This window comes from Lutra lutra, chromosome 13 (genome assembly GCF_902655055.1).
Source record: "Lutra lutra chromosome 13, mLutLut1.2, whole genome shotgun sequence".
Classification (NCBI taxonomy): domain Eukaryota; kingdom Metazoa; phylum Chordata; class Mammalia; order Carnivora; family Mustelidae; genus Lutra; species Lutra lutra.
The window spans coordinates 36,585,835-36,613,540 of record NC_062290.1 but is presented as its reverse complement, the minus strand read 5'-3'; the positions used below and the strand labels follow the sequence as shown (position 1 = coordinate 36,613,540).

At 34.4% G+C, this 27,706-nt stretch overlaps 1 long non-coding RNA gene across 1 annotated transcript in view; it reads left to right on the top strand.

Annotated features, from left to right (window-relative positions):
* The first annotated feature begins 4,053 nt into the window (after window positions 1–4,053).
* The window catches only part of LOC125084094 (uncharacterized), a 307,666-nt gene continuing 284,013 nt past the window's right edge, over window positions 4,054–27,706 (top strand). Inside the window, exon 1 of the long non-coding RNA XR_007122471.1 lies at window positions 4,054–4,125. This is a non-coding gene — a long non-coding RNA (uncharacterized LOC125084094). The remainder of the gene's footprint in view (window positions 4,126–27,706) is intronic.

Below are 27,706 nucleotides of genomic sequence, written 5' to 3'. Positions count from 1 at the left end.
GACAGAGAGAGAGAGAGAGATCACAAGCAGGCAGAGAGGCAGGCACAGAGAGAGGGGGAAGTAGGCTCCCCACTGAGCAGAGAGCTTGACATGGAGCTCGATCCCAGAACCCTGAGACCATGACCTGAGCCAAAGGCAGAGGCTTAACCCACTGAACCACCCAGGTACCCTGCTCCTTCTACCTTTTAAATACAGACAAATGAGGATGTAGGCTTTCTGATTATTTGGCAATACTCTGTAGTTAATCATCAGAAGCATGTCATTTTACTGCTATTTATTTACTAATACTTTTCCAACCCAACGTTTTAGACAAGGTAGATTTTTATTATTAATCTAGAAATCATTACTTAGGAATTTCATTAATAAGGAAATCAGATTGTCAGGGTTGGGAAAAAGAAGGTCTAGAATGGAGGAAAAGAACTGTTGGGTTAGTTTAGAGTTTTCAATTAGAAAGAGTGAGAATGCAGGAAGGCTGTGGTGATAAGGGTTTTGGTTAGAGGGTATATGAAGATGTCTAACTGAGGCCAACTCAGAAAGGGAAGGAGGAAGAGGGGAGGAGACTGAAGGAGACTTGGGGAAGAGTCAGAGGCAGGAACTAATAGTTATGCTGAAGAAATGATCTAGAGGAAAAAGTAGAGGTTGAATAATATGAAATAATTATAAGAAAGAATTTCAGTGAGGTATAGAGTTAGTTTTAGTTTTATCTGTGAATTGTGGCCAATTGCTTTCATGATTATATTTTACAGTCTGTTATGGAAGCATTATATTATATTTATCTTTTCATTACACATGTATTTTATTATCTTTAATATGTTCACAGAATTATTACTAAAGACTGAAGAATTTTTGAAGGAAGTACACATACTTTTTAATATTTTCACTTTTTCCTATTATTGTATACCTTTATAACCCTCAAAAATTCCCTCTTTTCTATAATTTATTTCATGATAGAGAAGGCATACTTGACAAATTTTCACCTTTCACCATATTATGGTTCTCCTGTTATTGATGTTTATAACATCAATGTTTATAACATTTTAAAAAACATTTTTATTTTTATTTGAGACAGAGAGAGGCAGAGGGATAGAGAAGTAAGAGAATTCTAAGCAGACTTCCCACTGAGCGTGGATCCTTACATGGGGCTCCACCTCACAACCCTGAGATCCTGATCTGAGCTGAAACCAAAAGTTGGCTGCTTAACTGACTGAGCCACCCAGGCAGTCCTGTTTGCACCATATTTTAAAGTCAACATTAGAGTTCTAAGATTTAAAATTAGTGGCCATGGAATAGGATTTAATTTGTAACATTGATGCTCATGAAACTTTTTAAAATAATTAGTACATACAAGGAATGGTTAATGATCTTCTAAATTTATAATGGCAGATCTTGTGTAAATCATGGTTTAAACACAAATTGCATATTTTTAAATAACATACTTGATCTTGTGTGTGTGTGTGTATGAGTCTGTTATTCAATTTTTCTGTAAAAACTAAAAGCAAAATATGAATTATTAGAAAATGATAACAATACAACACAAAAGAAGCACAACAAAAAGGAACAACACGAAACCCAGTTTCAAAGAACAGAGGAAAAACCCATACTCTTCTAAGAATAACTTGAGTAACATTGGGCAGTGATTCAACATGCCTGAGATGCATTTTTCCTAACCTTTAAACAGGGGCATTCTGTCCAAGATATCTACCTCAAAGTTAATTGCATACTATAAATCCCAGAACAATCTTTTTTTTATAAGACATAATAACTTGTGAATCAGCTTCTGGAAAGAAAGGGTAAGAGTATCCTCATGCATAATTTTGAACACCACTATTATTAAATATTGCTTTATTCTATGAAATGTGCATACTTTAGGGAAAAGGGCTCCTTTAGGGAAATGTGACCTTTGTACCACTAGAAGCTCAAAATTATACTCAGTTCTTACACATGATGTATTTGTTAATGGTAATATAAAAATGCTTAGGATGTTCAAGAACAGAGCAGTAAAAATACAGATCAAATTAAAAGCTATTTTAAATCTTACTTAAAATTAAATTGGACAATTTAAATTCTAACATAAAAGATATTTGATAATGTTGAGTACCCATGAAATATCTAAGAAAGTTCATTTTTTCTAAACTTCGAAATATATTCCCATGTCTACATAAAAGTTTTATAACCGTTTGGCTCATTTACATGAGAACATTGATTCTAAGTCTGTCTGGGGTACATTGGGTTAGGAGTGTGAAGAGTAGAATTGTTTAGGAATTGTTGCTGGCTTTTAAAAAAATGTTAGTTTCACATTTTGACAATATATAAACTATCTTTCTCATTCCTTTCTTCTAAAATTTTCCTCCCTTTTATCTAGCATATGTGATTTGTAAACACAGATAGCATATTATTGGAGTTAGAATGAAAGGCTCTGAGTCAGACTGCCTGCATTTAAATCCCATCTTTACCTTTTACTGACTAGCAGACATTGGGGAAATAACTCAAAATATTTCTGTTTCAGGTTCCTCATCTGAAAAGAAGGGAAATTAACAGTCGTTTAGTTTGCATCTAATCATGAAAAGAAATGATCAACATTATACACACACACACACACACACACACACATATATCATCTAGCATATAATTACTACTCAATGTTATTTTGCTTAGTTTGCAAGTTTAGCCAAAGGTTATAGCATTACCTTGTAAGAATTTAACATTATCCATTAAAGGCATGTAGGAAATAAAATAGTTGTGATATGGTTTTCTTTAGTCCTGAGCAAGACTGTTTGTCAAATAAGACAGACTAGCAGTTCCTTCCCTTCAAAATCAAAAGTCATATCTTGGTCACTCAACGGACATTTTTGACATTTTTGACATTAATCATTTCAGAGATAGTGTATAGTAGCAAGACTCATCAATTAAGTAAATAATCAAAACAGATACATGTTTTTCCTACTAAGCAGTTAGAATTCTACTAGATTCTGACTTTCTGAATATACACAGAAGTATAGAGCATGATTTCTGTTCTTATGAACTAAACATTTAGTTGAGCAAAGAAGACACATATGTGGAAAACATATGATGCAGTATGTATTAATATTGAAACGAGCCTCTGAATGCAAAAGAAATTATGGTTCCATAAATTAGCTTAGTTTAGAGTTTGGTTTAGAAAGAATTAATAATGTTTGAATAGGTAGCAAGGGGACATTCGAAGAAGAAGGAAATACAAAAAGCTTGTGTGTGTATAGGAGGGAGCATTTGGATTAGATGTGAGAAATCATGATGATCCCTAATTGCCCAATTCTTTGTGGTCAGTAAATGGTAGAAATTTTGCTTATTTCTCTTTGCTAAATGTATAACTTTAACTGAAACATTGAATTATATCTGACTTTTCTTTGACCTTCACTTATCTGGTCAATAGTCAACTATTGACTTGCATATTTTCTATCCTGATATATTAAAGGTTTTTGATACACACTGCTTATTATAGTTATGGCCTCAAATATTTTATGTTTAGTGCCATGCTATTAATTTGAAAGCTGTTAACTGTTCTAGAGTACAACAGTCACTTGAATGTGGGACAAGAGTTCTATAGCTGATAAACGTAATTTGATAGATGGTGTTTTCTGAATCTATGAGAAAACATATCTGAATTAAAAGAAAAGTTGTGATTCATTTTCTTATGCAACACAAGAAAAAAACAGATTTAGAGATCATATATAGAAAAAAATATGTTTTAATAAAGTAAAATGCCATTTAAAAAAAGAAAATGGAATTGTGGTTAATCAAGTTAACAACCTATAGCATAAATTTTTATATCAAAGAAAAATTTAAAAATTATATTCATTCTTTAAATGTAATGGGTCGTAATATTTTATATCAAGGAAACCTTTCTGATGGTATTATTTCTTAGCATTAACTGGTCAGTTTCATTAATCTTTAGGGGGTTTCTTACTGTGTTCCTTTTCTTCTCATCAGGTGACTTAGATTTATCTCATCAGCATTAAATATCTACCAAAAAATGTGAATTCAAAATGTGTTTCTCCCTTTATTTTTTTCTTTCAGGGAAATCCCGAGGGGTTTGACACTTTTCATCCTCCAGCCATTAATCATTTTGTAGAGAAAGGCTATATATTGGTAAGTCTCACTCATTCTAATTGCTCTTTTTAAAGGCTTGATTGTAATACAAAACAAGGAAGATTAAAGACAAGTTAACATCATTGCTTGGCTAAGTAGAGAAAGACTTTTTTTTTAAACAAAATTTGTAACATCAGGATTTTGTTTTGTTTTAAATTAATCTACTAATAGGAGTAGTACCAAAAACTATTGTTGTAATATTAAAACTATGTGGAGAATGCAAACTAGTAATGTTTTTTGAAATTCTGAAATGGTGGTGGTATTACATATAGATAATTTTAATTTATTTTTTTATTTTCTTAAATGTTATATTTCTTTCTTCAAGAAGAAGAGAGAGTCTGAACAAGCACAAGCTAGGGGGTGGTGGGGGGAGGGGCAGAGGGAGAAGGAGAAACAGATTCCCCACTGATCAGCAATCCCAGCACAGGGCTGGATTCCAGGACTAGAGATCATACCTGAGCCAAAGACAGATGCTTAACTGACTGAGCCACTCAGGTGCCCATATAGATAATTTTTTTTTTTAAGATTTTATTTATTTAGTTGACAGAGAGAGATCACAAGCAGGCAGAGAGGCAGGCAGAGAGAGAGGAGGAAGCAGGCTCCCCGCTGAGCAGAGAGCCAGATGTAGGGCCCGATCCCGGGACCCTGGGATCATGACCTGAGCTGAAGGCAGAGGCTTAACCCACTGAGCCACCCAGGCGCCCCCCATATAGATAATTTTTAAAAAGACATTTTATTAATTGACTCCATGGCTTATAAACGTTAGTTGAATGAGCATCCATGAATAAGTCTGAGCCAGCAGTCAAGTAAAAGATAATAAATTCTAAACAAAATTTAAAAGGCTAATAAACTCTGTCAATTTTGGTAATACAGAATATTTATTTTGGAGGTTGAAATTCAATTTTAAATTTAAGTAATTTTTATGTAGTTTATTCCATAAAGCCAAATACATGCTTTTTTTTTTGTTTTAATTTGTTATTATTTTACTCTATATAAGTGACATTAATGTATCCTGGTTTCATGTTTTTGAACAACTCTTCCCTCAACTAACCAGTTAAGCTTTTTCTTTCTCTGTCTTAAACACACACATTCATGCCTTAAAATATCATATTATATTTTATATGTTATACTTAGATTTGGATTTATGTGTTATATTTAGGTCACAATTAATTACTTTGAAATTTTCCAGTTTTTCTAACCTACAGTTTTTAAAGTATTTCTCATGGCCTCACATGCTTTGGAGCTATGATCTTCAAATTTTTGATGGAACAGTCAAGTCCATCAGTTAAAAATGTTAAATATATACTATGGTATATGGACATTATTTATAAATTACATTCATTATTAGATCGACAAATAATAGGAAACATATGAAATGCTCACAAAAGAAATTTTAAATAGGTGAAAATGTATATATTCTCTCTGTGTGTATAGCCTTATACATATTCTAGTGGAACTTTGGGAACCCTCGTTCTAGAAATCCTCTGCTTTCTTCTATTTCCAAATACCCTCAGAAGCTGTATTGGGTACTCAAAGGCTCTAACAAACCTCATTTTAAGCATTAGATTGGATAGAAATTGTGTATACTGCAAGTCGGTGAGTGTGTTTATACATTTATGGACACAAATGTGTGTATGCATGGGGATGCTGTAGATAGGATTGTCTGGATCAAGGGTTTGAAGTGGCATAGAGTTATAGCCAATGATCTTATCTAAATATTTCTCTTCTGGAAAGGTCAAGGAGTGAAATAATTCAGAGGGGCTGTTATAGAGAATCAAAGAACCAAATAAATAGGAAGAAAGGATACCTCGTGTCATACGGAATACCTCCAAAGATACCTTGTCCAGTTGATATCTTGGGAGAAATAGAGTCACACCATTATTGTCACTGTATGATAGAATTCTTTAGTCATGCATATGCTTGCCACTTTTTTTTTTTCTCTCTTTCAATAGAGTCCTTAGTGTTGAGCAGCCAGATATATTATGAAGATATGAGGGGGAGATTGAATGGTTAGAGTGAAAATCATTTAACCCATATTGTTTCTGCATGTGTGAACCAAAAACCCCATGGGAGTTGTTTTTTGCAATATACCAGGTAACTTCCTTTGATTGGAGAATAAATCAAGTGCTCTCCACACCTATTCCTTACCATAGGAGCTCATATTTAACTGGAGTCAAGCCTCCATTCAAATCTGAAGCCAGACAGGGAAGTGGTGAGATATTCAATGACAGATTCAGGATTTACCAGACTAGCTAGCTTTCATTAAATCTTTAATATAAAAGCCTTCATAATTGTTGATTCCATTTATTTGAGCCCTGTTCTAATTTAAAAGCCCAACACTGCTGAACCAGTAAAGGAATCCATTTAAATATTCTGTTATCCAGGAACCAATTCTCTACCTCTTATGTTTGAAAATCTCATGTCAAATACCATGCTGAAATATAGATGTAATGTGTCTACATCATTCCTTTAATGTATTGGTTTAGTGAACTCTCATCAAAAATAAGAAATAAAATGAGGCTTGCCTGCCACAACTCAGTAAATCCCTAATGATTTATTAATTGTTGCTTTCTTCACAGGACTCCCACTTGATAGACAACTCCTTTAAATTCAAGGATATTTGGGGGATCAAATTCTACCCCAACAATCATAGTACATGTAATCTAGCTTATCTAAAACACAAAAACAGCTCACTGTTACCTGGCATTAGGCTCTCTATCCTTGTGCTCTAGTATCTCTTTTTGACCTGATATAAAGAAAATTAAACAAGCACAGCAATCAGTTTTGGTGTTTTCTTTCTTTCTTTCTTTCTTTCTTTCTTTCTTTCTTTCTTTCTTTCTTTCTTTCTTTCTTTCTTTCCTTCCTTCCTTCCTTCCTCCTTCCTTCCTTCCTTCCTTCCTTCCTTCCTTCCTTCCTTCTTTAAAAAAAAAAAATTTATTAGTTGACAGAAAGAGACAGACAGTGAGAAGGGAACACAAGCTAGAGGAGTGGGAGAGAGAGAAGCAAGCTTCCTGCTGAGCAGAGCACCCATGTGGAGCTCAATCTCAGGACCCTGAGATCATGACCTGAGCTGAAGGCAGATGCTTAATGACTGAGCCACCCAGGCGTCCCCAGTTTTGCTGTTTTGTTTTGGATTGAATTTTCCTTGTTCTGTGTTCTGAGCAGTCAAACACTTCATAAAGGTGTCTGAGTTGTTAGATGTTGAGAGAAAAGTGGGAAAAAAGAGAAAGTTAATTTGCTACCTTCCCAGAACACAGGTGAAGTTTTAAGCAACTTTATATTTAAAATTGAGGGTAGAAAAGTCACGAATCATAGAATCCAAGTGTCAAGATGAGGTGAGGTGTGGATCTTAACAAGGTGAGTAATTTGTCTCTGCATAAACCAGATGCTGTGTTTATGACATAGGAACCCACTTCTCAAACTTTCAAGATTTTCTTAATTGGAATTTCTCTAATTGCGTAGACTTCCTATGGCAACTCCCCTTCTTCCTTACCCATCTGCAAGTTCTCATTAACCCTTTTCTTTGCTGTAAGTCCTCCCTTTTCCCAGATATGCCTTTCAAGAGTTAATATGCACTCAATAACTTCTTTTGTTTCCCTCTTTACAGCCCACAGTCTTCATGCTTGAACTCATCTACTCTTGTAGCCTCAGAGATTATTTATATCTAGTGACACTCAAATCAGTATGTCCTCTTAGGATCTCATTGTTGAGAATCATATCAGCATATCTATTTGATAGCACAGTAACTTCTCAAGTTCCAATACATTAAAACTGAACTCACAATATTTTCCCACAAACTTACCTTTTTCTTTCCCATTTCTATGAAAAGAAGTGTCATCTACCCAGTTTCCCAAAAAGGAAATCTGGAAAATATCTTGGATTCCTCTCTCACCTCTCATCTTATACCATCCATGAAGTCTCATTAATTCTACCTCTGGGCAGATAAGGGATGTCACAGGAAGTAAGAAAAGGTGTAATGTGTATTTTTAAACCAGCTTGAAACACTTCAGTAGAAACTAAATTCATTAAGAGAAGTAAAATAGTCATTGTAGTCTAAAACAAAGACAAAAAGACATCTCTAAGTAAAAGCTAATGTCATAGTGTTTTATCATTATATTTTTACTATAAACTCTGATCTCTTTAATTTTATTTTATTAATACCTTAGCATTTCTTGCCCATAATATATATACATATATCTTTGTAGAGCCATTATATATCATCTCCCAATAATCATGGCAAGTTTATGTTAAAAAATTTCCATTATGTGATAAAAATCAGTGAGAAAAGAATTATGTACCATAACTGTTTCCACATGTTGTGATTTAAAAAATATATTTTTGGAGGCACCTGGGTGACTCAGTCGGTTAAGCATCTGCCTTCAGCTCAGGTCATGATCCCAGGGTCCTGAAATGGAGTCGTTTTACTGGGCTCCCTGCTCAGGGCGGGTATGCTTCCCCCTCTCCTCCCTATTTGTGTTCTTTCTTGCTATCTCTGTCACTCTCTGTCTCTCACTCCAATAAATAACAGATCTTTTAAAAAAACAACTTAAAGTTTTAAAAATTTTTTATTTTTTAAATTTAATATTTAAATAAATGAGATCTTAAAAAATAAATAAAAATATATTTTTCTCTAATACTTTTCAATGTAATAGAATATATGACATACATTTGTGTTGTCATGTTTAGTACCTTTTATTCTTAGCAACTTTCTTTCTTTTTATTTATTTATTTATTTATAAAGATCTTATTTATTTATTTATTTATTTGACACAGAGAGAGAGAGGGCACAAACAGAGAGAGCAGTAGGCAGAGGGAGAAGCCAGCAACCTGCTGAGCCAGGAGCCCAACATGAGCTCAATCCCAGAACCCCGTGATCATGACCTGAGCCTAAAGTGGACATTTAACCAACTGAGCCACCCAGGCATCCCACAGCTTTCCTTGTTTTTGTTTTGTTTTGTTTTGGTTTTATTTTAAACTAAGTTTTTTTATTTTAATTCCAGTATAGTAATAGTGTTATATTAGTTTCAGGTGTGCAATATAGTGATTCAACAATTTTATATGCCATTACCTAGTGCTCATTGTAAGTGTACTCTTAATCTCCTTCATTTATTTTTTTTAAATAAAATAAATTTTTTTAAATAAAATAAATTTATTATTTATTTACCCATCTGCCTGCTCACCTCCTCTCTGATATGCTTTATTTCAAATGAATACTCTCTATTAATGTTATTTTTTTTCTTTACTTAAAGCATACTTCAATAGACATGGTTCTAAAAGGTATATGTAAAACATTCTATCCAGTACAAATAGAATACACCTTTTCTTCATGTACACACAGAAGAATACCCTGTTTAAATCACATACAAAGAAAAATAACAAATATTACAAATTTAAGAAAAATGGAATCATACTAAGTATTTTTCCCAACCACAGTAGTATAAAACTAAAGATCAACAATAAATCAAAGATTGGAAATCCACAATATAAATATTAAATATTTACAGTGATGTATAAGCAATGGGAAAAATAAGGACTCAAATGGGAAATCAGAATATGTCTCAAAACAAAAGTAAAAGAAAACACAATATTCCAAAAACTATGGGATGCAGCAAAAGCAGATTTTAGAATGAAATTTATGCTAGAAATTCTTGTATTAAGAAAAAGAAGTTTAAATAATATTATACCACAAGGAACTAGAAAAAGAAGAAACTTAGCTAAAATTTAGTAAAGGAAGGAAATAACAAAGAAAAGTCAGAAATAAATAAAACAAGGTCCAGAATAACAATAACAAAGAATTGTTATTAAGGCCATTTAAAAAAATATAAATAAAGTTGACGATGCTTTAACTGCGGTAACTAAGAAAGAGAGAGAGAGAGAGGAGACTCAGAAACCAAAATAAGAAATGGGGGCAAAAACAATTCAACAGATAACCATAGAAATACATTTGTTATATACTAAAAAATCAGAAAACTTAGGAAAAAAAAAAAACAGATAATAACTAAAAATGCACAAGTTATCATAATTGAATCATGAATCTTGAATTCAAAAAGTAGAAAATCTTACACCAATATCAAGACTGAAAATTGAGTTAGGAATAAAAATCTCCCAGTGCAGAAAAGCCCAAGACCACATGGTTTCATTAGTGAATTGTACCAAACATTAAGGAAAAATCAGAAACAAAAAACAGAAACAAAATGTAATGGCAATCTTTATCAAAATATTACAAATAATGAATTAGAACATACTAAATATCATTCCATGAGACCAATATTACCCTGATATCAAAGCAAGATAAAAACAATAGGAGACCAAAAAAAAAAAAAATCTAGCTTACTTTTGACATCCATTTGGGTGATAAATGTTTCTCTGCCCCCCTCACTATCAATCTGCTGGTGTCTTTAGGTGAACAATCATCTCTTCTAGACAGCACACAGATGGGTCTTGTTTTTATTTATTTTGTTTTGTTTTGTTTATCCATTCTGACACCCTGTGTCTTTTTTTTTTTTAAGATTTTATTTATTTATTTGAAAGACAGAGATCACAGGTAGGCAGAGCGGCAGGTAGAGAGAGAGGAGGAAGCAGGCCCCCTGCCGAGTAGAGAGCCCAATGCGGGGCTCGATCCCAGGACCCCGGGATCATGACCTGAGCCGAAGGCAAAGGCTTTAACCCACTGAGCCACCAGGTGCCCCCCTATGTCTTTTTTTAAAAGATGTTTTATTTATTCATGTGGGACAGAAAGAGAGAGCATTTTATTACATGTCTTGTCTTTTTTTTTCCTGGAGATTTTCTCTGATGCTTTCTTGTCTTTGTCACTCCTTTGCATTCAGTCTCACCTTTGCACTCAGAGAGTCCCCTTTAATATTTCTTGTAGAGCTGGTTTAGTGGTCATGTACTCCTTTAGTTTTCATTTGTCTGGCAAACTCTTTATCTCTCCTTCTATTCTGTATGACTACCTTGCCGGATAATATTCTTGGCTACAGATTTTTTCCATTCAGCACTTTGAATATATCATGCCACTTTCTTCTGGCTTGCAGAGTATCTGTTGCAAAATCCCTTGCTAGCCTTATGAGTTTTCCCTTGGCATTTACTGATTCTTTAGGGCTCACTACTTTTAATTAAGACTTTTTCTTTATCACTGTATACGCCAATTTAATTACAATATGTCCTGGTGTTGGCTTGCTTTTGTTGATTTTGATGGAAGTTTTCTGTATCTCCTGGATTTGCATATGCATTTCCTTCCCCAGATTAGGAAAGTTTTTCTTCTATTATTTCTTGAAATAAATTTTCTGCTCCCTTTTCTTGCTTTTTTTTCTGGGACTCCTCTAATAGAGATGTTATTATGCTTGATGGAGTCATTGAGCTCCCTAAGTGTATTCTCATGTTATGTAATTTTTTCTTTCTTTTATTCAGTTTCACTAATTTTCATTATTTTGTCTTCTATGTCACTAATTCATTCCTCTGCATCTTGCAGCCTGTGTTTCATTATATCAAGCCTGTTTCCAACCTTGTTTATTGCATTCTTCATCTCTGATTGGTATTTTTTGGAACTCTTTGATCCCTGTTAGTAAGGGTATCCCTGATGTCTTCTATTCTTTTTCAAGCCCAGGAATGTTACTTATATCTGTTTCACTTAGATCTCTGGTCATGACCATATCTTGTTCTTTCATCTGGGATAAATTCTTCTGCTTGGCACTTTGTCTAAGTCTCTGCCTTCTGTGTGTTTAAAAAACCAGTTATGAATCCTTCTCCTGAAAGTAGTGGCTTTATGAGGAAGAGGTCATATAGTGCCCAGGGCCTGATACTTCAGGGACTATCTCTGGTGTGTGTTGTGTGTGCTCTTCTTTTGTGTTTTAGCTTCTTTATCTTTCAATCCAGTCATCTGCAAATGTTCTCCTTGTCTGCTATGGGTAGTAGTGTTCAATCTCTGGCCTGAATGTGGAAGGTTTTAATTGCTTGTGAAATGAGACCTGACACCACCTCACCAGACCTGAGGCCCTGAAGAACTCTGGTCAGGAGACATGGTATGGTTTGGGTTTATGCTAGTCTTCTGGGCAAGGGTTCTACCATGCTGGGATTGAGGCAAACTTGACTGAGAAGGGCAGTCCCACCAGAGTTTGGAGGGGGTGGGTCTTGTTGTAAGCAAGTTAGCCCATGACCATGTGACACTCCCTCCTGCGAGTGGCTCTGTCTTTATATTGAAGGGTAGGGAAAGGAAACAGCACTGGCTAGCAACCCTGTTCCTGGAGAGACGTCTCTGTGAACATTGCCTCTCAGAGATGCTCTCTGAGACAAGTGAGTACTCTCTGCTCTGTGTGCCCCAGATGCTTTCAAATGACTTTTTCCATGACATCTGCCCCCTCGTGGTCTGTCTGCCTTCTCTCCAGGAACAATGCAGTGCCCTCGGGGCTGTATCCAAGCCAAGCTTGCTGACCTTGAAAACTCTCGGCTTTTAGCCTTGCTGGTTGCAAGAACTCACACGATTCAGTCTCTCTCATTTCCCAAGCCAGTGGCTTTGGGAAATCATTCTCCTTGACAATTCCCCTGTGTGCTCCTCTCTCTCACCCTTCTCTGCCCCATGGTACCTGAGATCCATTTCTCCCCTAAACCATGTCTCCACACTTCCTACCTTCTTTTGTGGCCTCTCCTCTCCCTTGGTTGTGGAGTTTGTTTTGTAAGTCTTCAGGCTGATTTCTGGGGTATTTAGGGTGATTTGATAGTTACTCAGTTGTGTTCATAGGATGAGAGGAATCTAGGGTCTTCCTACTTTACTGCCATCTTCGATCTCTGTTTTAGTACTTTTAGACACAGATTTAGCATGACCAAAAATATTGTTTGAAAGATGCAAATGTACATTTCTCCATTGTTGTCCTGACAAGTTCAAGATGGTCATATCCTATATATCTCTTTCTACTCCCCCAACCAAAATTTAATGCTTATGTATTTATCTCAACTGTTTTGAACATCACAATGAAAGTCTTTATCCATTTGCTCTATATTTTTTGTTTTATAATTGGAAGAGGAGACTTTGGTTGCCTTTAGTATATATAGTAGTCCCTCTTTATCTGTGGTTTTACTTTTCACATTTTCCATTACTCACATTTTCAGTTATTGGCAGTCAACTCATCCAGACATAGATGACCTTTCTTCTGAAGTATTGTCAGAAGGTCAGTAGTCATTTGATGCTATGTCACAGTGCGTGCATCATTCATTTCACTTTATCTCATCATTTAGGCATTTTGTCATCTCACATCACAAGAAGAAGTTTGAGTACAGTACAATAAGAGAGAGAAAGAAACCATATTCACATAACTTTATTATACATTTTGTTATAATTGTTCTATTTTATTATTAGTTATTAATGACTACTGTAACTATGACTACTGTAGGTGTGTAGAAGAAAAAAGCATAGTATATATAGGATTTGGTACCATCCATGGTTTCAAGGCATCCACTGAGGGTCTTGAAATATATCCCCCATGAATAAGGGGATTACTGTATGATATAATAAAATTGATAATACATTTCATGGTCCAACTTCTATTTAGTGATGGTAGACCCTCCTCCCTCCCTCCTTCCCCCACCCCTGCCCTGGGTCAGTTTTCAGGAATCAAACTCTATATTCCTATCAATGGCCAGAGTGAAATGAATTAATAGAAGGAATTACCCCTTTTTATTTATTCTACCAAGCTGAGTCTCCAGGGAAATGCTTCATTGTTGCAGACAATACATCCCTGGTTTTCTGGCTGGCCTTAATGGGATGTTAAAATCGATTGGAGCAATTTCTCTGTCACCTGAGAAGCACTGTAGGTTTTGTGGTGTGTTGCAATTACCCTTCTCTTGTCTTTTAAAAAATTTTACATCATTAAACCAAGTGTCTTCCTTGCTTATGAGACCACAACTTCCTTTTTCTAAGGAAACAGTTCTTGTAAAGGTGTAATATACCTGGAATCCAGGCAGACCCACAACAGTAGTTGTATCAAAGCCATGACAGATAATATTACACATGGTAGAAGTAAAGTGAAAGTGTGAGGAGCTAAGACCTTGTGTGTTTGCAATTAACAGTGCTGCTATATTAAAGAAACAGTGCCCCCTTGTGAAAACAGCCTCGTACTTGTGAATACTGTTCCAAAGCTTCGGCACATTTTGGGAGGTAAAATAAACAAAACAACTTTATTTTTGTCTACTTGTCTTTAACTTTGTCTTCTTTAACTTTAAAACACAGTGTCAGTTCATGTTTCATGTCCAGGATTAATATGAAGATCTTTCTTCCTTGCCAATTTCAGCTATTTGTCTGCCAGCGGTTCAGGAAAGATGAGGAGGTCAACTTCTTTCCCTTTCTGTGTTCAAACCTTGTGAGACTGATTCCTCCTATTCCAGCTTGCCAAACACAGTTTCAAAATGCTTAGTTTTGGGTCAGGATGAGAGGAGAGGTAGGGGGATTGGTAAAGTTCTTGGTTAAATGATGCTGGGCTGAACTGGCAAGTATTTAAAGCGAATTTTTTCTTGTCAGTACATCTGTGGTTTGTTTAAAGACAACACCAATCTCTCCAGATATTATAAAGCAGTATCTGTTAGGCAAGTAGCAAAATTTTCTGACATTCATTGTTTAAACCTTCCTCAGCACTTAGGCATTAGGTGTTATCTCTAGTTTTTCTTCCTTGAGGACTGTTCGTGCCCTCCTGGTCTCTTTTCTGTTAGGATCTTTATCTCATCCTTTATGTTTCTCAAGTGGGTATGTTAAAATATCCCCCAAACTGTAACGCAGATATTCAGTTCCCTGGCAGGTCTTTAACCCCTTAACCGTTACCTTAGAGTCATTCTCTGTTGTTAGTAGGTTAATACCCCAAATTCCTGGAAAGTCATTGGGGGAAGCTCATAACACAACTTTCCTCAAGGAAATCCTCTCCAAATGTCATTCAGTTTCTTATTTACTCAAAGTGAGTGTGCAATTTAAAAGTTACCTAAATGTTATCTAAAATTTGTCTAAAATTTGCATGTATTTGAAGTGTGTGCAGCCAAACATCTATTCTAATTCCTTCTTAGATGCACAAAGTAATTCTGAAAGAAGTATGAATTCTCCCAAGACTCGAGAAAATCTAGTAAGCCTGTTCAAATCTGACTGTCAAATGGTTTGTTTTACCATTATGTTCAAATATACATATTTTGATATTTGTAATTCTCAGGTGAAATTGTTTAATAATCATAAAATGTCAGAATTTCTATAAGGAGTTGGAGAAAAGTAGAAATGAGTGAGTGGATAAAAGGCAAAACATTTGGAAATAGTGAATTGGGACATTTCGTTATAGTGCTGAATATAATATAGCATTTACCATATTTTTAAAGTATGACATTATGACAGTTAATTGTGTAATTACTACAAAAGGATTGTGAATTTGTAGTCATGCAAGTTTTATTTCTAAAGGATGGTGTTTTCTCAAGGTACCAGGCAGTCACATGGAGCAATAAAATGTAATAAATGACAAATAGAACTCCTTTTCTGGGGAAAACCTGCCTTCCTTTTGGGGAAAACCTGCCTTCAGAAGCAGCTAGACTATATACAATTCTACTTATAAAATATTGTGCATACTTAATCTGGAATTAATTTTAAGAGAACTATGGAAATACAAATATTAATATTTTAGTTTTTTAAAGATCACTTTTTTTTAAGTAATTTCTATAACCAACGTGGGGCTTGAAATCACTACTCTGATATCAAGAGTCACATGCTCCACTGACTGACCCAGAAGAGTGCTCCTAAAAGCTATTATCTATCTATCTATCTATCTATCTATCTATCTATCTATCTATCTAGAGATAGACATGCCCAATGTGGGACTTGAAGAATGCTTTAAGTAATGATAACAAATGCTTATCACAATTTAATTATGTATTATTATGATATTTATTATCTTTCATTAAACACATTTCATGATAGTGATAATGCAAATGTTACTTTCATAAAACATTTGAAAATACATTTTGAAATGATTGAACATACATCAGGTGTTAATATAAAAACATAGGAAGTACACATGACAAAAATAAATAATATGCTTTTCAATTACATCAAAATAATTAAAGTATACAAATTAAAGTTCTCATTTAAAAAAAAAAATGTGTATTTGAAACAATTCCCAGACATTGTTTTAACCCACTGAGCCACACAGGCGCCCCGCAGACATTGTTTTAAAAGATTATTTTGAAGATAAAACTAAAGCAATATTTTGTTGAGAATGAGCGTGGGCATATCTACCATGGATGTACAGAATATCTTCCCTTTTTTTTTTAAAGATTTATTTGAGAGAGAGAGAGAGAGAGAGTGAACATGAGCAGGGGGAGTGTCAAAGGAACAAGAAGTTTCCCTGTGGAGCAGGGAGCCTGACTTGGAGCTTGATCCCAGGACCCCAAGATCCAGACCTGAGCTTAAGGGAGACACTCAACCAACTGACCCACCAGGCACCCAAATGTCTTACCTTTCTTAACTGGGTTTTCTTTTCTTTTTTTTCTCATGCCTGTCTTTCTTTTGTTTTGCTTTTAGGATGTACGTACTTAAGCATTTTTACTTAGGCCCTAACTTGCAATGCAATATAGTATATGAGTGGTAGTAGCTAATAAAAAAGCAAACTTAGAACTTTATAAGATGAAGAATATAGATTTTATATAATTCCATAGTAACTCTCATACTTTATCAGAAAAGTAATGTGTGCAGCTTGTGGTCTAACAATAAACTATGTGCGGGAACACTGGAAAGAACAGTAAGTATGGAAGTTTGTGAAATATCTGAAGACAAAAATATAGACATTAGATTTATTTAGAGAAAAAAGGCAGGGCTTTCATTTCTTCAAGTGCATGGTAGAAATTATAAGAACTGGTTTGTTTTTGCTGAGGAAAAATAAGTCTTTACTTTAAAATATGTAATACCCCATTTCATAGGCATGTGCATTGGTGGCATGGTGGAGTGGCCCAGGCTCATTTCCCAATGGAGTCTTAATATCTCCTTTACATAACTTTGTAGGAGGAGTGGAATGTAGCTAAGATATGGCTCTGGTTCTACATGGAAATCACGAGGTGGGATTTTAGGGACTATCTTTTTAATAAGGCCAATGGATAATTATTGACTTCTATAATGATATTTAAAATTCCTGAAGTGATGAAGAACTTTTGAAATATTGTGGTTTCTGATCTCTGAAGCAAACTTGGAACTATGTATGTTATTTGTAATAGATTTAAAATGAGTGATACTGGGGTGCCTGGGTGGCTCAGTCTGTTAAGCATCTGCCTTCAGCTCAGGTCATGATCTCAGGGTCCTGGGATCGAGTCCCCTATTGGAGTCTCTGCTCAGCTGGGAGCCTGCTTCTCCCTGCCTCTCACCCTGGCTCATGCTCTCTTTCTCTGTCTGGAATAAATAATAAAATCTTAAAAAAATAAAATAAAATGAGCCATAACATGATATATTTATATACATTTAGTGATTATGGAAATCTAATTAGGGTTTACTGTTGATTAATCTTTATAAAATACATAATCTATAAAAAAAAGTTTGTAGGACTTTCTTGTATAAATACATATGTAAAATATATCATTTTCATTTTATTTTAACTTTTAAAATTTGGAGAAAGAGTATATACTTTCCATACAATATTATTTTCTGAGGCAAAACACAATTGCATTCAAAGGCAGCTTTATATAAAGTCAATATCAATTGGGTTTTTTTTGAGGCATTAAATACTGAGGCAGAAAACATGCAACTCATTACAACCATGTAATTCAGTGGGTTTTCTGCTCTACAATAATGAATTATTGAGAACTAGAAAACAATTAAGGAAAAATAATTTCTAAAATGGAATTCAGCTTTTGGTTCCAGTTTATTGTATTTTATTCATTCTAGAGGCTAAAATAAGGCTTAGACAACATAAATCTTAACTGTTGCCTAATCTACATAAACTGTAATAAATTAGTTTAACAATTCTAGCTATAGTTTAAAATTAAATACCCAGTGTGTAAAACTTATGTAGGACGGTTTTAGTGTATGCAGTGGAATGGCCTTATTTCCTCTCCAGTTATTTTTCAAAGCAGGTACCAATATTTTTGTCATATTAGCAGAAATTAGTAGCATTCAGGTTTGAGAGGCAGAGTGATTCTCTATTGCTCTTATTCAACAAACATTTATTCATTGTCATTTGCACATGCCAATAAATTAGAATGGTATATGTGAGAGCAGCACATCAGAAACGAGTAAGAGATATGAGACCACAATTACCTTAAACAATAGTGGTTTTTCATCAGACACACCAATAAGTAAGAAGCTACAGATGTCAGGTTTGGTTAATTCTGTGACAAACATGTTATAGAGGACCCAAGAAAATTCCTTCTTGTAGCTCAGCCTTCCTCAGTCCATGGGCTTCTTTCATCTTCTAGTTCATTTTCCTCAAGATCATAAGATGTGAGTAGTCTGTGAGTGTTTGGTTTGGTTTTCTAGTGCCTCACACTTTTTTTTTTCTTTTTTTAAAGATTTTATTTATTTGAGAGATAGAGAGAACACAAGCAATGGGAGGTGCAGAGGGAGAGGGACAAACAGATTCCCCGCTGAGCAAGGAGCCCAACATGGGGCTCAACACGAGGACCCTGAGATCATGACCTGAGCCAAAATCAAGAGTCAGATGCTTAACTGACTGAGTCACTCAGGCATCCTCTCATACTTTCTTTAGAAACCCTATGGCCAACCCTCTCAAATGCCAATGAACACACCTGGAAAGCAGCATTACAACATTACAAGATTAAGTATCTCACATTTTCATAATGGGTAGTGGGAGATGGATCTATCAGAGTATGTGTGTATGCTAGGGTAGTGGCTGTTCAATAAGAAAACAGCAACTTGATACAAGAAACATAAACAAATTGCTGTGGGTTTACAGAGTTTAGAAGAACCATACTGATGTGTATAAGTCTAGTAAAACTTCATACAAGGGATAATACTTGTGATAGGATGATTAAGACTCTTCAGATAAAAGAAGGGATATGTAAGTGGATAAGGGTAATGAAAGATAGAATTTCCAGTTGTACTGATATTAAGTGATGAGCATCTATTTCTGAAAATATTCTTATGGCATAATAAATGTGAAATCAAACAATACAGATGTGTTTCTAAACTAAGGGGATGCTGTTGTGTTGGACCAAGACTGTTGGTTTAAGCAGAGAAAAATTCCCCAAATAAAGTGGAAGCATTCTTTTCAATATTTGATTATAAAATGGTTCCTTTTATAATGTAGAAAATATTTTTTCTTGTTAACAATAAATCAATAACTTTTCCAAATGACAAGATGATTATAATTTCAATCTTCAACATCTGAAGCTGAATTCAGTATAATAAAAAGATTTCTGATAATTAATAGACAAAAGGACAAGCCAACAGCAAAAAAACAAAAAACAAAAAACAAAAACCAAAGTTACAAGCAGGAATTTAAAAAATGGATGCACGTCTCATACCTATTTGAAAAGATGCTAGCAATGCGATAGATACAGGTCAAAACATAATGAGAAATATTTCTGTGCCCACCAGATTGACAAAACTGAAAATCTGTCATCATCGCTAATTGTTAATGAACTTATGTAACAATGGGAATTTTGTGGGAATATGGGATTGGAACAATTAGTTTAGGAAACAATGTGGTATTTTCTCACTGGGCTAACAATGTGTGTAACCCATGACACACAATTTCCATTCCAGGAAGAAATGTTTATAAATGTGCAGGAGGAGGCATTTTTTTTAAAAGATTTTATTTATTTATTTGACAGAGAAAGAGGTCACAAGCAGGCGGAGAGGCAGGCAGAGGGAGAGGGAGAAGCAGGCTTCCTGCTGAGCAGAGAGCCCGACATGGGGCTTGATCCCAGGACCCTGGGATATGACCTGAGCCGAAGGCAGATGCTTTAACTCACTGAGCCACCCAGGCGCCCCAGGAGGAGGCATTTTTTTCCCCCTTTTTTTCTTCTTCCTTTTTTTTAAGGTTTAATTAATTTATTTATTTGGGAGTAGGGGAAAGAGCAGAAGGAGAGGAACAAGCAAACTCTGCATTGAACACAGAGCCTGACATGGGGCTCCATCTCAGGACCCTGAGATCATGACGTGATGGAAATAAAGAGTCAGTTACTTAACTGACTGAGCCACATGCGTGGCCCTGGAGGAGGCATTTTTATTATGACCCTAGCAATGATATTTGCACAAGAAATAAACCAATAAACTGGATCACCTGGGTGGCTCAGTTGTTAAGCGTCTTCCTTTAGCTCAGGTCATGAACCCAGGATGCTGGGATCAGCCCCTGTCCAGCTCCTGGCTCAGTGAGACTGCTTCTCCCTCTTCCTCTGCTTGCTGCTACCCTTGCTGTGCTCTCTCTCTCTCTCAAATAAATGGAATAAAATCTTAGAAAGAAAAAAAGAAAAAGAAAGAGAGAGAGAAAGAAAGAAAGAAACCAACAAACCTAGAAACAGTCTACAGGGTTCTCCACTTTTCAATTACAATTTTCCTTTCAAAATTAATAGGTACCTTATGGAGAGATTCTTCGAAACTGTAAATTTTCTGTTCTTTCTTGGGGTACCTGGCTGGCTCAGTCAGTAAAGCATGTGATACTTGGTCTCAGGATGGTGAGTTCAAGCTCTGTGTTGGGTGTAAAGCATACTAAACAAATAAAATAAAATTGGGAGATGAATTTAAAAAAAAATAAAATCTGTGCTTTCTCAAACTTCCAGCCACTGTTTGTAGCCTCCACTGATGATTTTAAAACTTCATTATTTCCTCTGCATTTATTACTTGGAATTCTACTAAAGAAGAACCTATCTATGTATCAATGTATCTAGGTATCTATCTATCTTTCTATTATTTGTCTATATCTCTTTAGACAATATATTTCTATTTATTCAAATGGTCATAACCCATTAATCTAAATGGATAACTATAAAGAAATGTGTTTTAAAAGAAATTTTAACATAACTAATGAAAAAAATAAGCATTTTAAAAAGAGATTTATTTATTTTCTTATTTAGACAGCATGAGTGTGTGGGTCCCAAGGGAGAGGGAGAGAGAATCCTGAGCAGACTCCCTGCTGAGCCTGGAGCTTGCCGCAGGGCATGATCCCGTGACCCTGAGATCATGACCTGAGCTGAAATCAAGGGCTTAATGCTTATTTAACTGAACCACCCAGGCACCCCTAGCATTTGTTTCTAATACTCATTAAAATGAAGAAAATATTTATTATGTTTACCTACAAACCATTCAAAATTACATTACTATTTGGCAGACTACATTAAGCCTTATCAACTACACATGTCTTACTTCAGATTGATAGTCTGTAACAAAGTTCTGAGGAAAAGGACACACACAGATGGATGGAGGTGACTGTAGCCTGGTGCCTCAGGAGAGGCAGATTCAAGTGTTTGCCATGTATCAGGGGCAGTACCAGTGAACAGGTAATTAGAATGATGTATAGGAGACACATTTTGCGTGGAATCTTGAGAACAGCATAAGAGGACATCTAAATTTTATCTAGGGGTAACCCAAAGATGAAATATTTCAAAAGAACTTTGTGATATCTTGTATCCTAAAACTTGCTCAGTTCCTAAGTCCCATCAGAGAAGATACATTTATAAGATTCTATCATGATGGCACATGCTGCTGGCCTCTGTTGTGCTTCCCCCTTCCTTTTCTCCCTTCTCCTCTTCTTTTTCCTCTTCCTTTTTCTTCTGTAACTTCTATTAAAATAATAATTTTAGCAGACGCTGCAAGTATATCACTTAGTGCCTCAAACATTTGATTATGTGGTTTTTATATATTTGTCAATGCTTACAATAGTTCTTTGAGATAATACACATTATTTCATCATTTACAAATGAAGAAAATGAAAATGTAAAAAATTAATACCTCTATTGACACTGAATATGATGTTTACCTTTTATTAATTTATTCCATTAATACTGACTACATGTCACTGTTTTCAGACATCTATCTGCTCTCAAGTCAAAGCTAATATGCTCTTCCTAGCTTTTTAAGGCATTTTATCCATTGAGCTTGCCTTATCTCTTATCTTTTTATCTCCTACATCTCCCTAACTAACCTTCCTAATTAACCTTCCTAATTTCAGGGTCCTCAATTTTTCATATACATGATAAGCTTAGTTCTCCCTCCAAACTTTGCATCACCATACACTCTATCTTGCTAAGAATGCTCTTCATTTTCTCATCTGCCTATCCTAATTGTATCTTTCCTTTAGATCAAGTTTTTTACCACTTCCTCAATGAAGCCTTCCTCTTCTTTCTAGAAATCTTCCTCTTCAGAAAACATTCATTACATAATATTGGGAGAAAATAGAAGGGAGGCAAAAAGCTTACAATTATGGAGTGTCTGTTGTGTTCTAGTGTGATGTAAGATTAAGATATCTGCCTCTAGAATCAAGTTCCTGAGGGAAAAAAAAACCACAACCATTTTCTCTATCATTTATTACTTCCTGGCAGTGTGAGTTTGAGCAAAAAATTAACATTTCTCTGCATCACTTTCACATAGATAAAATAGACTAATCTATGTAATAGTAGTGCATAATTCATTGAATTTTGTGTTTTAAAAAAATTACTATATGTAAAGTAACTGGGAGTGTATGAACTGCTTTGCATGTACAGAAATTAAATCTCACAATGATTCTCATTTTAGAGTTGTGGCTAGGATTGACTTCTACTTCTAAATATATATATATGTATACAATCTAATTACCTTTATATTTCTAATATGTCCTATGCAAGCATTCAATTATCAGTTCATTGCAATTTTATTTTTAACTAGTTCCCAAAGGGTTTCCTTCACAAAGAAGCACAATTAATCTGAGTGTGAAATATTTTCACACAGACACACTGACTTTGTGTTACTGTCATGGTTTTCTTAACTACTTAACTATTTATCTAACATAATAATAATTATAAAATGTAAGTCAGCAGCTGTAAGTGCACATATTTTTGTTGTTGACAAATTCAATTAGAGGCATTTCTAGCTAAACCAATCAAAAAGCAGGTAACTCTGAAAGGTGAATTCTGAATTATTGCTACCCATAATCATTTCCCAAGCCATTAAGTCTATAAAATCCAATTGAAGCTGAAAACCATAAAAGTAAATTGTAGAAAAGCTGCCTAAGTAGGTAGTGAGAGTTCCATGCATGTGAGCAAGACACTTGTCTACAGAAATTACTTTGACTGTATTACCCACAATAGGACTGGTCTAGTGAACTTTATGTGGTCATGACCATTTACAGACCCCATCTCTCAAAGACATTTTAATTAATCAACCCCAAACAATCCAATGAGGTAAAGTGCTAACTGAAGCGGTTTTTAAGTACACTCATAAAACGGAGTAACAAGTCTCTTGAATTATAAGTGCAAAAAAAGGGGAGGGGGGAAGCATAGTTTAAGTATAGAGATAACCAGGCCATTAATCACATTAGATGTATTTTGTTACTGTAGAGATTTATGTAGAAATTTTCAGGAAATAAATCTGTATTGTATATTTTTAATGAAGATTAAAAATGCATTTATTCCAGGGATGCCTCCATGTATGCAAATCTTGATATCTGGGTTGTGAGCTCAAAATCACCATTGGGTGTGTATTCCAATATGTATTCTTATATATATTCCATATATACTCCTATATGTGGAATACACATACACACACACACACACACACACACACACACTCACACTTATATTCCAAATCAGTTTTTCTCTTCTTTTTAAAATTTTATTAGTTTTTTCTCTTCTTTTGTCCCATTCTTTACTAACTTATTCCATGTGTCATTTCTCAAGTAAAATCAGTTTCCTTTTGTCATTTAAGATTTGTGGAGGCTGTAAGTGAATTATATTGAAACAGTGCGACTGGTGTAGAACAAATTTTAATGTTGTGATTTAGTGTTTTGTTTCTAAAATAAACAATATTTTCTTATTATGCTCCTAAGTCTTTAGAAAAAAAAAGTATAAATACATCAGTAATTCTCCCAGTCAAAACTCACATAGAATGATTTATTGCCATTGGATTTGATATATGCACTTAGCAGTTTGCATAATGAAATGTGCAAAAGTAAAGGTAGAATTTCTTCTTGGAAGTCAGTGGAAATGTGGAAAGAATGTGGACTTTGCAAACAGCTTGTGAATTGGAATTGCAGTTTTGGAAAATTACTTAGTTTTGGTAAGTCTTAGTTTCCTCATCTGTGAAGTGTTTTCATAATGGTGACAGTATTGATCCATTAAGAAAATACAGCAACTATAAAATATGTACCTAACAAAGGAGCTTCAAAATACATAAAGTAAACTGATGTAACTGAAGAAAAAAAATAAACCATTCAATATGAACAATTTAAGTTGTCAATATCATGATTTTATTTAATAATACAAGTAGGAAGAAAATCAACAAGGATATAAAAGACTCAAATGACAATCCAACTAGACTAGCAATTATCTACAGAAAAGTACATCCAAAAACACCACGAGAGAGATTGTAATATTTCCTGTGTATAGGAATGAATCATTTAAATAGCAAACTCAGTCTCCAGGTATTGGTCTGTGTCCCATGTGTGAGAAGGACTTTTCAAAATGAAATGGAAACAAATTATATTTTAAATAACAATTAGTAGTTTTTATTTACCAAAAGTGCATTTGATCACTTTATAAAATTTTAAAGAAACAGAATAGCTCAAAGAAAATAGACATCACACATAAGGTAAAGTTTAGAATCTACTGATGTGTTTTTAGTGCATTTTTGTCTAGATAATTTAATCATATTTTTCTTAAAAAATTTTAGATTCTATTATGCATAGTTTGAAAGTCAATTCATCCGGAACGCCTGGGTGGTTCAGTGGATTAAAGCCTCTGCCTTCAGCTCAGGTCATGATCTCAGGGTCCTGGGATCAAGCCCCCCATCAGGCTCTCTGCCCATCAGGGAGTCTGCTTCCTCCTCTCTCTCTGCCTGCCTCTCTGCCTACTTGTGATCATTGTCTGTCAAAATAAATAAATTTTTTAAAAATCTTAAAAAAAAAGTCAATTCATCCTTACAACATATGGTTGACAATTTCTCTGCCATTAAATATATTTCTACAGCAAATTTTTCATGACTTTATAGTATCTTTAACTAGTGCTTTCGTTATTTAAATAGTTTGATGTTTTTGTTGTTTTCACACTTACACTTTAGACATTCTCATTTTGGTTTTTTTTTTTTAAACTGGTTAAAAAGATTCCTTATATTTTCCAAGGCATTATGATGTTGTTTAAAATTTAAATTCATAATTCAAAAATGATACAACAAAACTTTAAATAAAGCCAAAAGTTAAGAGAATAATGCATGTTCTAATGGGTTGAGAAAATGGAAATGTGGACTTGATTCCTCTCTCACATATTCTTAAGGATTCCTTTTAACAAGTCATTAATTCCAAAAATATTAATTGATATCTATTATGTATAAAGCAATTTGATATACATTGTAAGTGTACTGAGATGAAGATCTGCCTGTCTTTAAGAAAGGAAAGAGAATAAATAAAATATTCATTTAACAAAGAGATTTACTCATCATTTCAAGAAAGGAGTAGGTGATGGTGAAAAGCAATTCTCAGAAACAGAATAGTATTGGGATGGCAATGAAATGAATTTTGGAAGTACAATGGAAAGAGCATAGAATTAGCAAGCAAGAGACCTGGTTCATGACCTGGGCTTTGCTGGTGCTAGCCTGCTCTATGACCTTCAATGAATCCTTATATCTCTTTTCCTTAAGAACTGATTTCCTCACTTATAAGAACACAAAATTGGAATTCATAGCCACTGATGTCACATTCAGCTTGAAAAGTACTTAACTTTAACAGTAGATTTTTTCCTTTTTTTTAGATATAGAAGATTATAATATATTAACATTAGAGATCATAATTGGAAAAATAAGCACTGAATCTGTATGAATTAATTTTTCCTCCTTTCTTATCAAGTGTTGCAGGACGAGAAGCTGTCATGTACAGTTTTACATGTATCTCATTTCATGTTTTTGGTCGACTTTTTTTAAAATCATAGCTTTGAAAATGGGTTTATGAATGTATGTTGTTATGTGAATGAATTTACTTAATTGACAGAAGCTGTCCTCTCATTAACTGTGAAATATAAATGATTACAGTTAGTGTTCTTGGTAGAATAATCGAGGAGATTAAAATGAGATTCTTTATTTAAAATCTCTAGCATTGTGTTGGCACATAGTTTTCCATCATAAACTATGTGTGAGCTAGTCTCAGTCTTCACTTACCTTTTCTCTACATCAAGCATAGATTTTTAAAATATGTATTCTACTTCACACCAAATTATACAATAAACTCTATATGAGAATCCTTACTTTTTGAATGATCCACTGTGTATTTGTAAGTTAAGTTTGTGTAGTTAAGAAGCTACATTACTTAACAAGTTAAAATGTAATTCTTTAAAATTCCCAGCAACGTTGCTGAGCAAAATTTTGTCTTCTTGAAAATTTTACTCTTTTAATACTGTTGAAACAATAAAAACCATAGACAGTGTTCAACAAACAAATCAGAGATGTGTTTAAAAGGGGGAAAAAAAAGAATCTTTTCTCGGAATCTGAACCACACACTCTCTTTAATGTAATATTGTGATTTAATATGGTAAGAACAACGTAACAGTTATGTGATGTTTCATTTGATGTTTAATTGGAATGAAACATACTGTTGAATTTTAGAAATGTCAAAATGAGATGCCAATGATCTACCTTTACTATTATATTGTAAATAGATGGGGCATCTGGGTGGTTCAGTGGGTTAAGCCTCTGCTTCAGCTCAGGTCATGATCTCAGGGTCCTAGGGTCAAGCCCTGCGTCGGGCTCTCTGCTCAGCAGGGAGCCTGCTCCCTCCCCCTCTCTGCCTACTTTTGATCACTCTCCCTGTCAAATAAATAAATAAATAAAATCTTATATTGTAAGTAGATAATTTATATGAAACCAAGGGAAGGATGCCTTGAAAGGTTAGCAAAACGCTGATTTGTGATCTCCAAATGATAGGAACCTGAAAGAATGGAGAAATAAAATTTAACATGAAAATCTATGTAATTATGCAGTCTTACTCTTTTCCTTCTGGTAGAGTTAGAAGATAGCTAAAACCACACTTCCAGTTATAAATCAAGTCACAGGGATGCAAAGTGTAGCATGAGGAATATGGCCAATAGTATATTGTAATAACTTTCTGGTGACAGATGATAAGTAGACTTGTCATGGTGATCATTTTGTAATATACATAAGCATTGAATCATTATGTTGTACACCTGAATCTAAAATATTGTATGAGCTATACTTCAATGAAAATAAATAAATAAAATGGCATGCTTGTCCTTCTGTATGCCTCTGATTGGCAAAAAACAAAAACAAAACAAAAGTAAATGCATGCTATACAACACATGTTTGGGAACACTGGTCTGCAGTTTTCTGCTCCTCCATTTACATCTGAAACTTTGTAACACCTATTGTGCATACAATTTATTGAGCATGTCTTCAATTTTCCTAATATAGCTAATGAACCATATT